The 16,241-nt window shown below is 42.1% G+C and overlaps 1 protein-coding gene across 4 annotated transcripts in view; it reads right to left on the reverse strand.

Moving 5' to 3' along the window:
- The window catches only part of FRYL (FRY like transcription coactivator), a 167,122-nt gene that overhangs the window by 150,013 nt on the left and 868 nt on the right, over nucleotides 1-16,241 (reverse strand). Inside the window, exon 1 of one of the 4 annotated variants that reach the window (XM_014887949.2) lies at nucleotides 12,046-12,246. The exons of 1 other annotated variant lie outside the window; for it this stretch is intronic. The gene's annotated coding sequence lies outside the window, so the exon portion shown is untranslated. Of the gene's footprint in view, nucleotides 1-11,059; nucleotides 11,195-12,045; nucleotides 12,247-16,241 lie in introns of those variants that run through there. 2 more of the 4 variants (XM_014887950.2, XM_014887953.2) reach the window with 2 other exon arrangements.

The following is a 16,241-nucleotide window of genomic DNA, read 5'->3' on the forward strand; positions in this document are numbered from 1 at the left end:
CTTTTACCTTCTCAGACAATTAGGGTAAGTTAACATCGTTTTCTGCACAGCAGAAATGTATCGCCTTTCATCCTACCTACATCAATAAACTACTATTCCCTTTTTTATCTTCTTTTTGCTCCATTTTTTAAAATTAAAGGTAAGCAATAGTTTGAATCAGCTCATGCCAAACCTTACATTCACCTCATTTTGAAAGAGAGTGGGTCAGCTGTCCTTTAACTCCTCCCTAGATAAAATCACTGGGAACAGCACTTTAACACAATTAAACCCATGCCTTATTACCCTCCATACCCAGACAGAAATCCACTCTAGCATATGCTGACATTTCAGCTCAGTACCTCAAGCAAAACATACATCCACAGGTACATAATCCATTGTTTAGAGGCTTCCCTGCTTGCTGCCTTCAGAGCAAACACAAACACATCTTCCTTCTTCACCACACCAGGCTTCATCTCCCCTTCCCTTAATCTTCCCTCCCTCCCCTCCCTCCTACACCACCCAACAGCCCAGTTGCTTAAGGAAAGAAATAAAGTTAAGCTGAAAACTGACTTGACTGTCCAAGCTTTAGGAAAGTACTGTCAGTTCAGCTAGTAGGCTGTTTGCAAAGAGATCAGAGGGTGGGAAGCCCACAAAAACCCATGCAATGTACTCAAGTTTTTTTGTACACACTGAGCAATATCGAATTTTATACTCTATCTGCTACCCAGAACTTCAAGAAAAGTTAATTTGAATACAATCTGAGGTATTCTATAGAATCTAATCTCGTCAGATTAACTCCTGACTATGGGAAAAAGAAAGTATCAGTAAAGTTAGCAAAAAGGTCAAAAGTCTCCAAGAGATGCCAGTGAAGCTTACAGTAGCTACAGCATATTGCTGGGTCATTTGGCTTCATTTCCTAAGGGCAGCTGACAAGTTAAAATGTAACTAACTTTATCAGATTTGAAGTCAAAGGTATCACACAGGTGCAGTTTCAGTGTTTGGGGTTCACCCCTACAGAAGATTTATGAAAAGTTAAGAAGAACATGAAAAAAAGAAACATCATAAAGTTGAAAATACAAGAGGTTTGCTATCATAAGGTTCAAAAATAGTACAAAGAAAACTGATGCTACCTCTAAGTTTTCATATCTAAAAGAATTCAGAACTCCTCTTAACAACCTGAATTGGAAAACACAACTAAAAATCCAGCCAACTTCAAATCTGATCAAGTAACAGCACACGTAACTTCTAATTACATCAACTTTGGGGGGGTGGGGGGAGGGGTGTTCACAGAGCATTATTTTCAAGCTGTTGTATTATATTCAGGGTAGCTGCTACAATGTTGGCCACTATGCAAGACAGAACTCAGCTTTAGCTCTTGAGCAGCAATTAAGATGCTCCAATCCAGCACATATTGCTAAGTGTAAGAGAGGTGGTACAGCAGGTCACTTCCAAAAACTTCAGGCATGGGGATTAACACAAATGTTGCTGGAAATCAAAGTATCAGCACCTTCATTTAAGAAGGTTCATACAAGACACTAAATTAGAGCTTTCTTTATAATTACTGGTCCAAAAGATTTAATAAGATGATACTTCAAGAGAAAGAAAGAAATACTAATAATTTTAGCCATGTGCTAGAAGTGGTGCTTCCATGCTACAAACCCTAACCAGGCTTCAATACATTGTTTGCTTTTACACAGGTAGAATAAAAGCAGAGATGAACTATATCAGCTTTTATGACATCATTTGAAAAAGTACAAGAAAAAGCTTGAAGTTTAGGGGCAAACATTTACACAATGGCACTATGGTCACCCAAACCTGTGGCTGACCCATAACTTCAGCATTTTCTAGAGCTAAGTAACCTGCTGTCACAAGCACTCCTAAGATAACACACTGCCCCTGGTGAGCTCTGTCCTCTTGTCAACTTACACCACCCCTCATACAGGAGGTAGAAGGAAGAAAACAACACTGTTAACGATAAACTAGATTTATTATACAACATATTGACTATATACAAGACTTTCATGTTACAGACTAATTGCACATTTTTTCTACTGCCGCACAGGGAAATGACAGCAGAAGGCTGAAAGATTTCCAGTGGCTGACCAGTCCCCTTGTTCTCCCAGCCTTTTCTTCAGCAACAGCATGCACTACTGGACGATACTGAGCTTATGGCTTGCTGTCCTCCCAAGTGATACTGGTGACTGACATCAGAAATAGCAAAAATAAGAGCTTGAGAGCACCTGAATATTATAGAAGCCACTTTTAAGCTAATTACCTTATAAAATTGGATTTTGGAAGAATAAAAAGGAGGAATGTGTTTCCCAGGCTCCTTAAACCCAAATCAACTACATTTCCTTACTGAAGCTTGGCACACTGTGTATCAACAGAGGATTTTTAGTAACAACTTGGTTCTTTTGCTTCCTGTAAAAGTTTTAAGTATATTAATAGTGTATAACAATAATCAACACCACAAACTAAAAATGGTGCATGATGAACTGAGTGTTCATCATGTTCAAATGCTATCAAGAACAGAGTACTCCTGCAATAGTCTCCTAATTTCACCAACCACCTCCTTACTGAAAAACAGCTTTTCTTCCATTCCATAATCCACACAGCCAGTGAGGCTGGATGAGTGCTGATCAATTAACTGTGAGGAACCACAAAAGCCATAAACAGGAGAGACACAGGGTCAATAATGCAAAAACCAAACCTTCAGGGGGCTTGGGCAGGGAGAACTTCATTAAATACAAAGATTGCAACTGGAAGGTGCCTAGATCATTGGCATGATATTAAGTAGGTTCAGCTTTTACATAATTTACACGGAAATGAGATAACACTCAAAAGGCACATCAAGATCACCTAAAAGGATTCATGGGACAAGAAGAAAAAACTGCATATCATAACAAAACTTTGGAATATAACCAACCACCTGCACCTGAAAACTACATGTGTTTTACTGGTTCAACACTTTCTTCCAAGAATTACAAACAGCACTCCATTTAAAAACTAACGATGTTCAGTTGAAAATACTCCCATTTGTAGTGAAGAAGGATTTGCAAGATAAATTTGAGGGCTTGGTACTAAATATGTAATAATTTGACCATGAAAAGTCAAACTTAAAAATGAGTTATTTGAATTCTCTTTTCCTTAGTTTGCATGAAAAGGGACTAAGCAAGTGAACTCCAAATCATATCCACGAGGTCAGGGCCCCAAACCCTGTCTGTTCTTTGAATCTTTACCACAACTTTTTATCTTTTGGAGTCTTATTTCCAAGTATTAACAGCATTCTAAAACTCAGACTGTAGTTTTACCATAGTGGAATGGCTATTTCTATTTAGGCCTAAGACCTTTTCAGTTTCTCAGATAATTCTCTTTAGGAAAGTTGCCTTTACTAATGCTACAAGACAAGGGAGCCACTGCCTTCAGAAAACAGTGATGCAGTTACACTTTTCCAAGGTGCTAATGCCCTCTGATTGCTGCTTTACCCCTGCTATTTTCTGACTGTTGATTTAGAGTGTTTCTTCAGCTGTAGTACAGAACCAAATATTTTGGGACCCCCAAAAAGTGACCTTAACTATCTTCAGTTACATCAATATTAATCTGTACTAGCAATCTGAGAGACAGTACTTCTCTGCTGCTTTTCAAGAAACTGCAGCAGAGAAATACTTTCTCTGCAAGTGTTCAATCTGCAAGTGATCTGCAGAGGACCAAGAAATTACAGTTCCTTCCTCTTACCATGTGAGACTGGAAGGAATTCAGATGTTCAGACTACCTTAAAGAAATGTTGCTTCCACCAGGAAAACAGCTAAGTCTAAGTCTGTGTATTATTTAAAAATTTGTGCTAGAACACAAGTATTTCCATGAGAAGAAATGAGAAGGACTCCAGCTTGCCTAATCTTATGTCCCCTAGAATTTATCATCACCTGTGCCCTCTTATTTCCTATGCACTAGGAAGGGAAAACAGCAGACCCTTATCAAGGGCAACAACCATCATCTCCTCAGATGCACTGCCGCCTGCAACAGTAAAACACAACAATTTGTCTGGAGTGTTTGCATTCATCTGAACACCACTGCTCACCATCATCTACATTAACAAAGTTTCAGCCACAGGAAAAATGAGAACTTCCATGAGTGTGCAGTGTAGGCAACAAGCTTTAAACTCTGACCTCTGCACCACCACCACTATGGCAACAATTGAGAAAATGCAAAAAATGCTAAATGGCTTTAGAAACCAAACTCCTTTTTTCCCTTTTTACAAAATAAATTGCAAGCACAGCTAAACTAAAAATGAGCCTGAAACTAAATAAATTAGATCCAAAGAACAGGACTTTATATCACACCTTCAAACTGCTTTTGGCAATTTCCTCAAACCATAACCAACAATCCCTTTTTATTCAATCAGCTTTTGAAGATCAGCATCTAGCAGGGTTTAAGCACTTGAAATTACGGAATAATAAAGAAATCAACATCTTATGTAGAATATTTCTTTCCTTAACAGACTGTTAAAGCTCAAAATACATTCTCTTTCTAAAAATGTGCTAAAAACTATAGAACGCTGACCAGTTCTGTACTGTAGCTACACAATGAAAAATGCGGCATTTTTTCCTAGTTATGATATCACATCAGGAGGAACTAACATGAACTCTATGCACATTCAGTACTAAGGTCTATATGAATTAAATAAATAAATAACAACTCCCTACTGCCCCACCCACACCAAAATAAGCCTCATCACTTTACTCCCTTGAACAGAGCAGGAAGCTGCTTTCCCCACTTCCTCCTCTCAAAGCATCTTCAATAGAGGTTAAACTCAGGTCCTATATATAAAACACCATTAGTTCTTCCAATATGCTGACTGGACAATGATGAAGTAGAACATCAATAATATATAATATAGCAAGTATAACATCAGTTAGCAGATTTCTTAGCTACTCAAGCAGTTGCAGAAAAACATTTCAATTGATATATCCCAACCTAGTGCAAGTATCTCTGGCCTCTGGAAACAGAACACAAATATTGCATAAAAAGCAGTAGTGCTAACTGCTTTTGAACTACAATGATCACAATGGGGACTTCGTTGTACCTGCAGACCATCTCAAGCCATTCTTTTTTCCCTAAACTGTAGAGTTCATAGTCTGTATTTACACAGGGTGAGATACGAGATATATTTGTTTTTCATTTAAAAACTCAAACGAGGCCAGTCTGCCTTCTCCAGCATAACAATAACATAAACATTAAAGTAGCTGAATTATTCTTGTTTTTAGGCACACAACATTAAGAAAACCCTAGTGATTTATCTCTCTCCTCTGCATTCTAGTCTTCCCATAATAATCACATAGTAGTTTTCAGACAGCCACCTAAAAACTTTAGAATGTCTTTTGTCCCTGACAAATGTCAGTATCATTGAGTTAGAGTCACAAAGATTTTATGCATTTAAACTACATAAGTTAGATATAAGAGTTTGATATACTAGATATGGTTTGATGGGAACATGAAATAAAAACAACTTTCAAATTATGGAGACTAGGACATACTTGAAAATGGAATTATTTATTCTTAAAATTCTATTCTTTAAAAGGCAAGACAAGATAACAACGACTTGCACTATGTCACAACATGGAATACACTATGCAATACCTTTAAGATACCCTCCCAGGGGACACAAAGTTGGGCTTCAAAGTGGATCAAATCAGTTGCACACAATTTACCTCAGCACCACAAAAATACAAGTACAATCTGTGCCTAACTTACGGTTTGTTTACAGACTTTGAACTACAGACTGTAATAGCATAGCCTGATCATGACTTACAGGAAGAGAAGAGTTCATAAATGCTTTAAATAAGGTTCATTTTTCCCCTAATACAGCGAAGGCCCAAAATTATACAAAAGCACTAAAGAAATGTGTAGGTAAAAACTCTCAAAAGCTTGTTCTACTTATTTTGTACTTCTGTTTACCCAGCCTTCTGTTCCTACACTTGCTATCTACCACTCTCATCCTCCCCAGCTATCCACACCTATCAATTCTGCAGGTGGGTGCATATAAATACATATAAATATACACATGTATCAACTCCATCTGAAAAAAATCTCTGATCCCAAATTTTATATGCAACATCTACCACCAAAGTAATTTCAAATAGGGTGGCAATGGTAATGTCTAACCTGAAGAAACAGAGGGAATGGGGCAAGATCTCCATGATTTCTTTGTCAAGAAATAGAGTACCAGTTTTGCCATATCAAAGTGAAGATGTCAGAGACACCTACACATACTGCTACTCCTGCAAAGAATAAGAGCACTCATTTGCAACTCCTTTCTTTTTGTGAGTTGATGTGGGGTATCCAGAAGCCCCCAAGTCACGTGAAAAGCCATCATGGGACCAGTGACTACTCACTGCCCTATCCCAGGGAATAAACAGGCCAGTCACAGTGCACAGGGCAGTAATTCTTCTGCTTTTCAGATGATACAGGATGTTTTGGATGATGTCTACAGAGGTAGAAATCTTAGCATTTTTGCTTACAGCATTTTTTTTAAACACAATCAGCATTACTGGCAGATTAGATTAGTTCAATTAAAAACCATGAAAATTCCGTCAAGGTCAAAATGTCCAGCGCCATGGGCACAACCCCAGCAGTTCTTTCTGATTTAGCACAAGAGCAGAAGTGGTGTTGATAAGGACTATCCTCATGAAAGAGATGAAAATTAATTGGAACACTTCAGCTATTTTCCATGCTAATACCTCTAAAGAGAATCAGCCTTTGTCCAGGTCTACTTAATTCCAAGTCCTCTTAGGACATGGCAATTACAAAAGGAGATGCTTCTTTATTTTGCAAAACTGGACTCCAGTGGAGAAATAAAGTCATTCTTTGCAATACCAACTTCAAATGCAAATTCCTGTGGTCTCATTTTATCAGAACACTCCCAAGCCTTATGGTATAGATATTTCTTTACTTTTAAAAAAAATTAATTAATCTCCTTAAACAGTCTCCCACATTGAATTATTAGAGCCTTATCTTCTGGATCAAGTACAACAAAACTATCTCTATTTGTAGTTTTTATGCTCTCTCCAGCTCTTATTTTATAAACATATCCAACATTATATCCAGTTAGTCCAAACAAACAAACCTAACTGCATAGGGCTGGCAAAACCTATACAATTATTGTCCTTGAGACTACTACAAAAAACCAGCAGTGAAAGTTCAACAGCAGGAAGCCTGTGAAAGGCTAAGCAAATGGGATTGCATATTTCAAGGCAGGTCTTAGTCATAACCTCACAATGATCTTTTTAGCACACACTGTTTTATATTCTTCTCCCTCACTTACTTGCACCTGCCAGAGTATCTTTGAGCTCCTTGGACACTCTCTGCACAAGCATGGCCAACATCATGCCAATGGGACCCAAGCTGCAGTAAGCCCAAGGACTGTTGGCAGAAGTGATACTTACTAAAGCTGCAATTAACTCACAGCTTCTCTTCCCCCTTCACGTAACACACTTGAGCAGTAATATTTTTTGTTATAAATTGCAGTTTATGAAGACAAAGAAAAGCCTTGAGAGGACTACGGAAGGAAAACAGGATCCCTAAGGTTTACAAGCAAGATACACCCACCAAAGTATTAAAAAACCTTTATAAAGTCCAATTGGGATCTTCCCTGGAATACTTTACAGAAGTCTGGCCAATGCATGCTAAAAAGACTAATTAATATATGAAGAAGGCAATTACAGCATTTTAGTATGATAAGGTGAACAAGAAATCTCACCCAAACAAGAGAGAGTCTGGTTTAGCTGGTTTAGCAAAATTATACTATTACTCTCTAGAAACACTCAAGATAAGGGAAAACAAACATTAAAAAGAAAAATTGCTACCCAAGATGAAAAATAATGCTGGCAACTGCCACTGACAAACTGCTTTAACATAAAATTACAAATATTCCCAAAGTATCAGTTATTTAGTTTTGAAGCAGCCTTCCAATAATTAGCTGACAAAACATACCAAGCTTATTTTATTATCATGACCATCCTATGTAACTTCACTAAAAAAAAAAAAAAAAAATCTAAGAAGAAAGGGGAGAAAAAGGTCCAAGCCATGAATCTTCTCCCATTTTCTGGGATACAGGGAATAAGAAGATAATAGGTCACCACACTAATTCCAAAGTCACCACCTGCCCACTCAAGTGGCATGTCAGTAGTCCCAAGCCTACTACTAGACACTCTTGTCTGTAGCTATTTCAGGCTAGGCCAGCCCCAGCTCTTGAAAAGTAAAGTTCTCTTACACCTGTATGGACCAGCTGCCAAAGCAGCCGCTGAAATGATGGAAGAAAGGTCCTCCTGGACCACGGTCTATGCAAACTCCTCGCAGCTCAGCTTTGACTATTGTCACTAACCACAAAAAAAAAAAAAAAAACCCTCATGTTGCTTCTGGTGACAAGAGCAAGAATACCTATGTAAAGAACAAACCAATAAAACCCCAAACCTTACAGCAACAGCATCAGGGCATCAGGTCCTTGTACCTCAAATATTTAGATCAAATATTTAGACATTTCAGAGAACCCAAACTCAACTTTAGAAGTTTGGTTTGGTTTTGCTTTTAATACTTATTCCTCTTCTATTTTTGCATGCAAACATAAATCACTAGGAAAAACTAGGGATAAATACAAAAATGACTCAAAACTGAAGCCAGATCAAACACTTTAGTTTAACTTGCTCAAGGGGATTTTTTTTCCTTTTTAGTATCTTCTGGTGATGGTATTGGACACTTGCTGTTTGAGGTTGTATTCTGTCATTCTTCCTGGGAGGTGTTCATGTCAGAGGGAATTAGGATTACAATAGATTTGGGGGAGGGGAAGGAAGGAAAGGAAGGACAACACAAGTGTTAGAAGACACAGAGCTATATGGCAGTACACAGACACTCAATTAACTGTCGAGTGCTGCGGGTAAGCAAGCTAAATATCAGAAAGAACTGCTCTTTTAGTAAATATAAAAAGGCAGAAGCAACCCTAGCTGAGTCAGCCTGGCTAAAATCTATTACTGGAGTTCATCAAGATTTAGAGCAAGACCAGACAAGAATAATGCTGAATTCTAAAACCTCCTAACATTGCAACACTTCTCCAGCCCACTGTGATTCCTGGGAGGATTATTACAAATACGAAAGTTGTAAAGGTTCACAGTTGTTTGGGTGCGAGCACGCAGAAGGAGCACAAAGCAGCAAACCACAGCCAGGCCATGTGCTACGCCAGCTGCCCTCCCAGTGACGATAAGCTACGTTGCATTTTCTACTGGCAAGACAGGCCAGTACCTACAGGTACAGGGTCACAAACCCCGAAATATTATCCTCATTTTTCTCACAGTAAGTTACATAACCCACATGTGTACATAGCTCCTTCCTCCGACATTATCTGCACAACACTTAGAGTTTCTTTTAAACTAAGGCTTAAAAGTAGGTAAAAACTGCTAAAAACTCATGGCACTCTAAGCAAGAAGGAGCACATTATACATCCATGTCCTGTATTATGCAAGTCCACTGAAGTGAAAAGTTTGCCTTCACATGTCTTAAGGAACTCAAACAAAAAAAATTAAACTTGTCCTTTGGCCCTTTACACAATAATGTAGTAGTCTTCACCCAGCAAGATGATGAAGACAAAACCCCTTGAAATACAAAGCTAGATATAGAATAGGCAACTCCTGCCTGATGCCAGTTTTCCAAGTTATTTTCCTTGATGCATAGCCACTGAAGGGAATTATAATCTTCTTAAGGTCTTAGAAAAAGTAAATACAGACAGCACGATCTCAACTGTATTAGTTTAATAAGACAAGCATTCACAGTGAAATAAACATAAGGACCACTCTTGAGCTGTTGAAGCCTAGCTGGATGACTCTGCAAAGTGTTAATACAGTAACATGAAAAATGTTCTACTTTTTGCCCTAGCCTCTACAACCTCCAACTTCCCTTCTTAAAAGTATTATGCTATTACACGAAAACCAGCTATCACCATGCTTTGGTTCACTTAGGCCAGTCAAACAGAATCAGAATTAGCTGAATTTTCCAACTTTACCTTAACTAACCTCACAGAAGAATTAAACAACTTTTCTTTTGAAATGAAGCTCAGCAACAATGTTCTACAACATCCCAAAGGAACATACCACCACTCTGCTCCAAGGAAACCACTTCCAGAGAAGTCAGCACAGACTTTAACCAAATCAGTTTTGGAATATAAATAAGGAGTCATTCACAGCTGCAATTAGCCCAGGGAGGTCGGTTGCCTACTGGCAACAACCACCATCAAGTACCACTAAGGACCTCTACAAACCCCGGATAAAGGAAGCTTTTGACACTGAAAATGTTCTCATCTTTAAGTACGTGACTTACTAAACCTGCAACACAGTTTTTACGGAGGGGTTTGTTTCCTTCCTGAGACAGTGTCACAAGATAAGAATCAGTGTGGTTTTACAGCACTTCGTAAACGATCTTCCACAAAGGTTCTGAAGTATTCAGCACATATCCTCAGCACGACAGTAACAATATAGAAGCAGAGCAACTGAAACAGTCTACTAAGGAAATGGCACAGTGAGGAAATACTTCTTAAGAAACTACAGTTAATTTCACTCTTTACTCAACCCTCAATCAGCAAATCACCTTCTTTCTCAAATTACCCTATATACTCCATTAAGTCTGCAGCAGGGAGATATGCAGTGCACGAAGGAGTAAAGAACTAGTTTTCTGGTTTAGTATATTTCTTCCCTAGTGTCCATTTGAGATTTATAGTTCTCAAGGAAGTCCAGGTTACACTCCTGCTGCCTTGTCTCCAGATTGCCTTACTATTCTTCAACATCGTATTAGCAAATTGCTTTTGCAATCCCCTCAGTATGAGTGACCACCAAAATATTTGAGATTTGTTGGGTGTTCAGAGGATTTTTTTATGTTTTCCGTCTGATTCCTCAGGATGTTTTAGCTAGAGCTACCCTGATTGTCAAGGCACAAACTGAACTGCCCACTGAGCAACAAAAATTATCATATGACCAAAGTATTAGAAACATACACTTGAAAGCGGAGAAGGGAAAACTAATTAAATCCCTACAATACTTACAGCCACACAAGTACGGCTATCTGAGGCTGTAAAAACTGTGGAAGCCAAACTTGGTCCTGAAAGCATCTCAGAGCGACTCCATCAGCGAGGCGCTGCACACTAAGCGAAGGGCGCGCACACACGTCTCCTACTTTGCCGCTCAAGACTCCTAAGTTTCACCCGAAGGCGGGGGAGCGGGACAGCTGCGCTGAGGGCGGCACGGGCAGCCGGGGGCGTCGCTGCTCGCCCGCACCGCCCTCCCCACCAGGAGCCGGGACGCGCGTTTCTCCGCCGGAGCCCCCGGGCACCCCCAGGCGGGGCGGGGCCGGGAACAAAGCCCGGCTCCGTGCCACCCTCCCCGCTCCGTCCCGCCATTCCCGGCCGGCCTGGCCCGCTCCCAGCCCCGCCATCCCCTGCGGCGGTGGCTGCCCGGCGGCTGCGCAGCCCCGCTGTCCCGAGGGGCGGCCGGAGCCGGCCGGACGGGTGCGGGCATGGGGCGGGACGAGCCCGGCGGCGGTCGCCGCTGCTTTACGCTCGGCCCTCGGGGCTGTGCGAGCAGCGCTCCCACCCCGGGGGCTCCGGGGGCCGCCGGCTGAGAAGGCTGGGCACGTACGGGTGGGGCCGCGGCCGGGGAGGAAGGGGCGGAAGAAGACGGAGCGCGGGCCGCGGAGGAGATCGAGGGAGGCTGCGTCTCCCCGGGGCAGGAGGTCCGGAGCCCAGGTGGGGGACGGCCCGGCGGCGCCGAGCACACGCAGCAGCGCCGACCCCTGCTCCGTCTTCGCCCTACTCATGCCCCGGCGGCAACGCCGGGTAGGGCCGCCCGGCCACACGCTGCCCTCCCTCACGTCCCCTCCCCTTACCGCCGTAAACAAAGCGGCGAGGGCCGGGACAGGGCCAGCGCCAGGGGCCGCACAGCACAACCAGCGGGCTCCGTTCCTGTCGGGGCCAGGCACCCTCTCCTCCCTCCGGTCACCCACGACCGGATCCCAGCTCCACCGCCGCCTCACCTCTCCCGCCGGTGGAAGCTGCCGCAGCCCCGGGCTCCGCCGCCTACCTCAGTGCGGCTGCGGTTCCCCCCACACTTCAGAGCGACCCTGATGGGAGCCGGTGAGCGACACGCGCCATCGGCATCCCCCGCCGGCTTTATCCCGACGCCGCCTCTCCCCTCCGGCACCTCGACGTCCCGGCGCGGCGCTCCCGCCCCCCCCCCCGCCGCCCCATTGGCACGCGCCGCCCCGCCCGGCCCCGGCGCTCACTGGGGCAGGCGCGCAGCACTCACAAGGCCCCGCCCCCGTGGCACCTCCCCGTTGGCTCCGAGCGTCCGGCCCGCCCTCGAGGCACCGCCCCTACACGCTTTGGCCAATCGCGAGGCACGAGGGGGCGAGCCGAGCTCCCGATTGGCCGTGCCCGCCGCTTCCCGTGGCTGTGATAGGCCGGGGCGGCGGCCGGTCCTGCCCCCGGAGCGCTCGGCCGCCGCTCCCCTCGAGCTGCCCGGCTCCCGCCAGGGCAGCACCCTGACCCCCGGCGGCTCCACGCAGCCCCGCACCGGGCCAGCCCGCCGGGGATGGCGGCCCCAGGAAGCCTCCACGCCCCTGGAGACAGCAGGACCGATCGCTGCCGTTAAGAAGGCCGGTATCATCAAGGTAGCCGGGAATCAAACGGCTTTCTGGGAACGCAGCAGCGTGGCTGGGAAACATCAAGAAAGTGTCCTGCCTACTGAGGCGATGAGGCCCCGTAGAGGTCCTGCCGTGCCGTCAGGCTCCTTTCGCCCGTAGGAAGCGGTCGGAAAATCCGCCCTTCCCCCAAGCGAATAAGGGCAAATATTTGTGTCTCGGCCAGCTGCACAAATGCTGAGATACCGCCTTTTTGCCAGGAATTATTCGCGTTGTTCTACCAACGCGAACCGCCGGGCTTCCCCCGCAGAAGCAGCCTGGCTCCCAGGAAGCCTGCGGGGCAGGGCAGGGCAAGCTGCCGCCACCCCTGCATGGCATATAAAGCACTTGGACTGCTCTGGCCATAGGATATTCGCTTTGATTTCATGTAGTTCCCACACGCGCCAAGCTGCAAGGTTTATCGCAACGCACTGGCAGCGAGGCGGAGTAATAAGATAATTCACATCATCCTCAGAAAACTGAGCTGCCACTGGGACTGGTTAGGATTTCACGAATACAACAGGTCTGGTGGTTGGAAGTAACAAGGTATTTCTTAACAATGCAAAGATCTGGGAGCCAAGGTTAACAGAAACAATACCAACATTAACATTTTTACTGGTTAGAAAGTAACTATATTTTCTGTTAAAGTGCCTCAAAGCTTCCAGGCATTCAAAAAAAAAGGGGGGTGGAGGGAAAGAAAAATAAATACATGTAAAATGTGATAAAACAACACAAGATTTGCACAACAGTATTAGAAAGAATCCTGAAGTCAAAATTTTCCCACTGTTAAACAAAAGCTTGTAACGCAAGTACTGTATTATAATAAGCATTTCCGACAAAACCAGAACTGAGTGAAAAGTACAAAGAACAAATACACCAGCACAACAGTTGCAACAATTTCTATTAGAAGAAGTTCAAAGTTCTGTACCACACTTTGTATGATTATAGTTTATTTGGAGTAAAAGCCCCTCCATGCTCAACTACTTATGCCCATGTGCTGCATACCCTTAAGACAGAGGATGTACTTCAACTTGCAGAAACCAGTAAGAAAGGAAAAAAATAAAGGTATCCTGGTAGCTGAGATTAACTCTTCCCTGACGATTTAAGAATTGTGTGGAGTGCTTTTTACTGTATTTTAACAATTGTACCACAGTCCAAACGTGGGTGATAGAGCACCTAACAAGAAAAACAGGATTCAACAGGATGCTACTGGTGTTGTGCATCATTTCAGACAATTGATTGAAGCAAAGTACGTCACAAGTTGCTTCTGATTTTAAAGTTATTCTGAGTTAGGGACTCAGTGATCTTCCCAATAAATGCATGTAATTGACACAAGAGCAGCAGAACCTCACCACCAATGAAAATCAGACCACTGGCACCCTAAGCACCTGAACTTTACAGGATGTACAATCACTTTCAGAACCCAAACGCTCCTTTACCTGCCAGCTTTACAAAATAGTTCTAAGGATTAGTTAACATGTAAAGCAATTTTCAAAATACATTACAGTACCAGTTAATATTAATAGCAATCATTATCTATGTGGGTAAAGTCCTTACTAATTGAGGCTTTGACTATCAGTTCCTCGAAGACACCCACTCTTGGTTCTTGCTGATGTGCCATAATGCTTCAGGCAAATAACTGATTCTTTGTTTGCCAGTTGTAGTAGTTACAACAATGCTTTTTTTTTTTTTTTTTTTTTTTTGTATGTTATTTCCTCATTAGGGAGAGATTTGTCCAAATACAGTCCTGTTAACTCTTGGCAGCCACCAGAACCTCTCAGCTGTTGCATTTTACTGTATTGTCCAGAGCACCAAGCAAAAAAACAACAGAAAAGAAATTATCACCATTCACATTGTTCTACGTACTTGAGCACACTTCCAGTGCCTGTTTTGGAGACTTTTCTTACCAGATCAGCATTTACCCCAACTCTTTCATATATCTATTGGTTTTAGTTATGTCTTATACAGTATTGTAAAGCTTATTTGTTAGGCCACCTCTTTATTTTGCAGTGGAGTCGTATAAAACCTGTAACTGACTGGTAAATTCTTTTTCATCCCCTTTTTATCAGAAAGACAGACTTTTAAACCACTTGACAGACTGCACAGAGCTCACCCTAATAATTCTTTGAGCTCCATCTTCAAGAGTTCTGAATATTCATCACTTTGTTTTGCAAAGTACTGTAATTAGAAACCATGTGACTTTAACACCTTCCAACTTGTTAACATAAGTAATCAGTTTGTTTTAAGAGAATCTCATAATTTGAAAGTTTTCATTTTTCCTTCCAGGCATGTCCTTCACAAGAAATAACTTGCAATTTCTAAAGGCTAACTATCAAGTTCTTGTATTACAGTATTTTGAATCTCAAATATATTCTTCATTCTTACATGACACTAAGTCATAAAAGATAAAAAGTTTAGAGACATAGATACGTGAGTTGTAATAATTCTAAGAATATTTTTGACTCCTAAAGTGGCCCAAAATATCTAACTTTGTTATTACAAATAATCTATCGTTTTTGTGTTTAAAACAACACAGAACAGCAATTATAAAACAGCTACTGAAGCTTCAAACCACTATTGTGCCTGTTGTTAAAACAAACAGTTTAAGATTCCTGAGAGTTCTCCTAAAAACTACTCTAGTGCATAGATTTATAAGCAAAAAATGGCATACTGTATAATGGCACCTGTTAAAGCAGAAAGTAGAGAAAATAGTATTCAAGAAAGGGGTTAAATATCTCGTCTTAAGCCTTGCAAGAGAACAATATTTTATCAGAGGGACTTGGTGATGCCATCACTGATCATAAACTGAAGTTCTCACAGTTGCATGAAAGATAGCGTGAGTATAAAGGAAGCTGTAAAAATAGGCCGGAGGGTCAGAAAGGGTGTCCTTGTTAACATTTCTTTCAATGAATGAACTCCAAAAACAGGTTTTGAGTACAGAGAATGAAGTGCCAAGGATGTAGATATGCCCTACCGTCTATGCTGCATGTGGCCCTACAGCTTAAGTTCTAAGCCAACAAATGGATGTATGTAGCCAGCTGAAATCTTTAAGTATCTCACAAGCAGGCTGTACTAGGTAAGATTTTTGAATGGATGGTAAACTCACCAGTTTGCTGCATGATTTTAATTTTTTTCCCATTAGAAGTCTAAGAGACTTGAAGACGGTAAAATGAGAAAACGGAATGGATAACGATTAATTTACAATAGAAAGCAAAATAGCAGCTCAGAGCCATTATTTTCTACAATGAAGGAGATTGATTGCCATTTCCTCCCCACTGAAGCTCTGTGTTTAGAGGAGCCGCAATTCATAAGCATGTCCTACCCCATAAAAGTTCAAGCTTTAAAAACATATTGTATTCTTTGCCTAGAATGTACTGAAAGATAAGTGGGAAAAAGCATGAAATAAGTTGTCTTAATAAATGTGCTATAGTCCCATAGACAAAACTGTCTTGAACTGACGAAGCAAAAATCTTTTGCCTTCTAACTAATAATGTGCATCACGGATGGTAATGTATCGGAGAACGTTTCATTAGCATGGGCCCAGGTGACAA

Source organism: Sturnus vulgaris, chromosome 4, assembly GCF_052056855.1.
Source record: "Sturnus vulgaris isolate bStuVul1 chromosome 4, bStuVul1.hap1, whole genome shotgun sequence".
Taxonomy (NCBI): Eukaryota; Metazoa; Chordata; class Aves; order Passeriformes; family Sturnidae; genus Sturnus; species Sturnus vulgaris.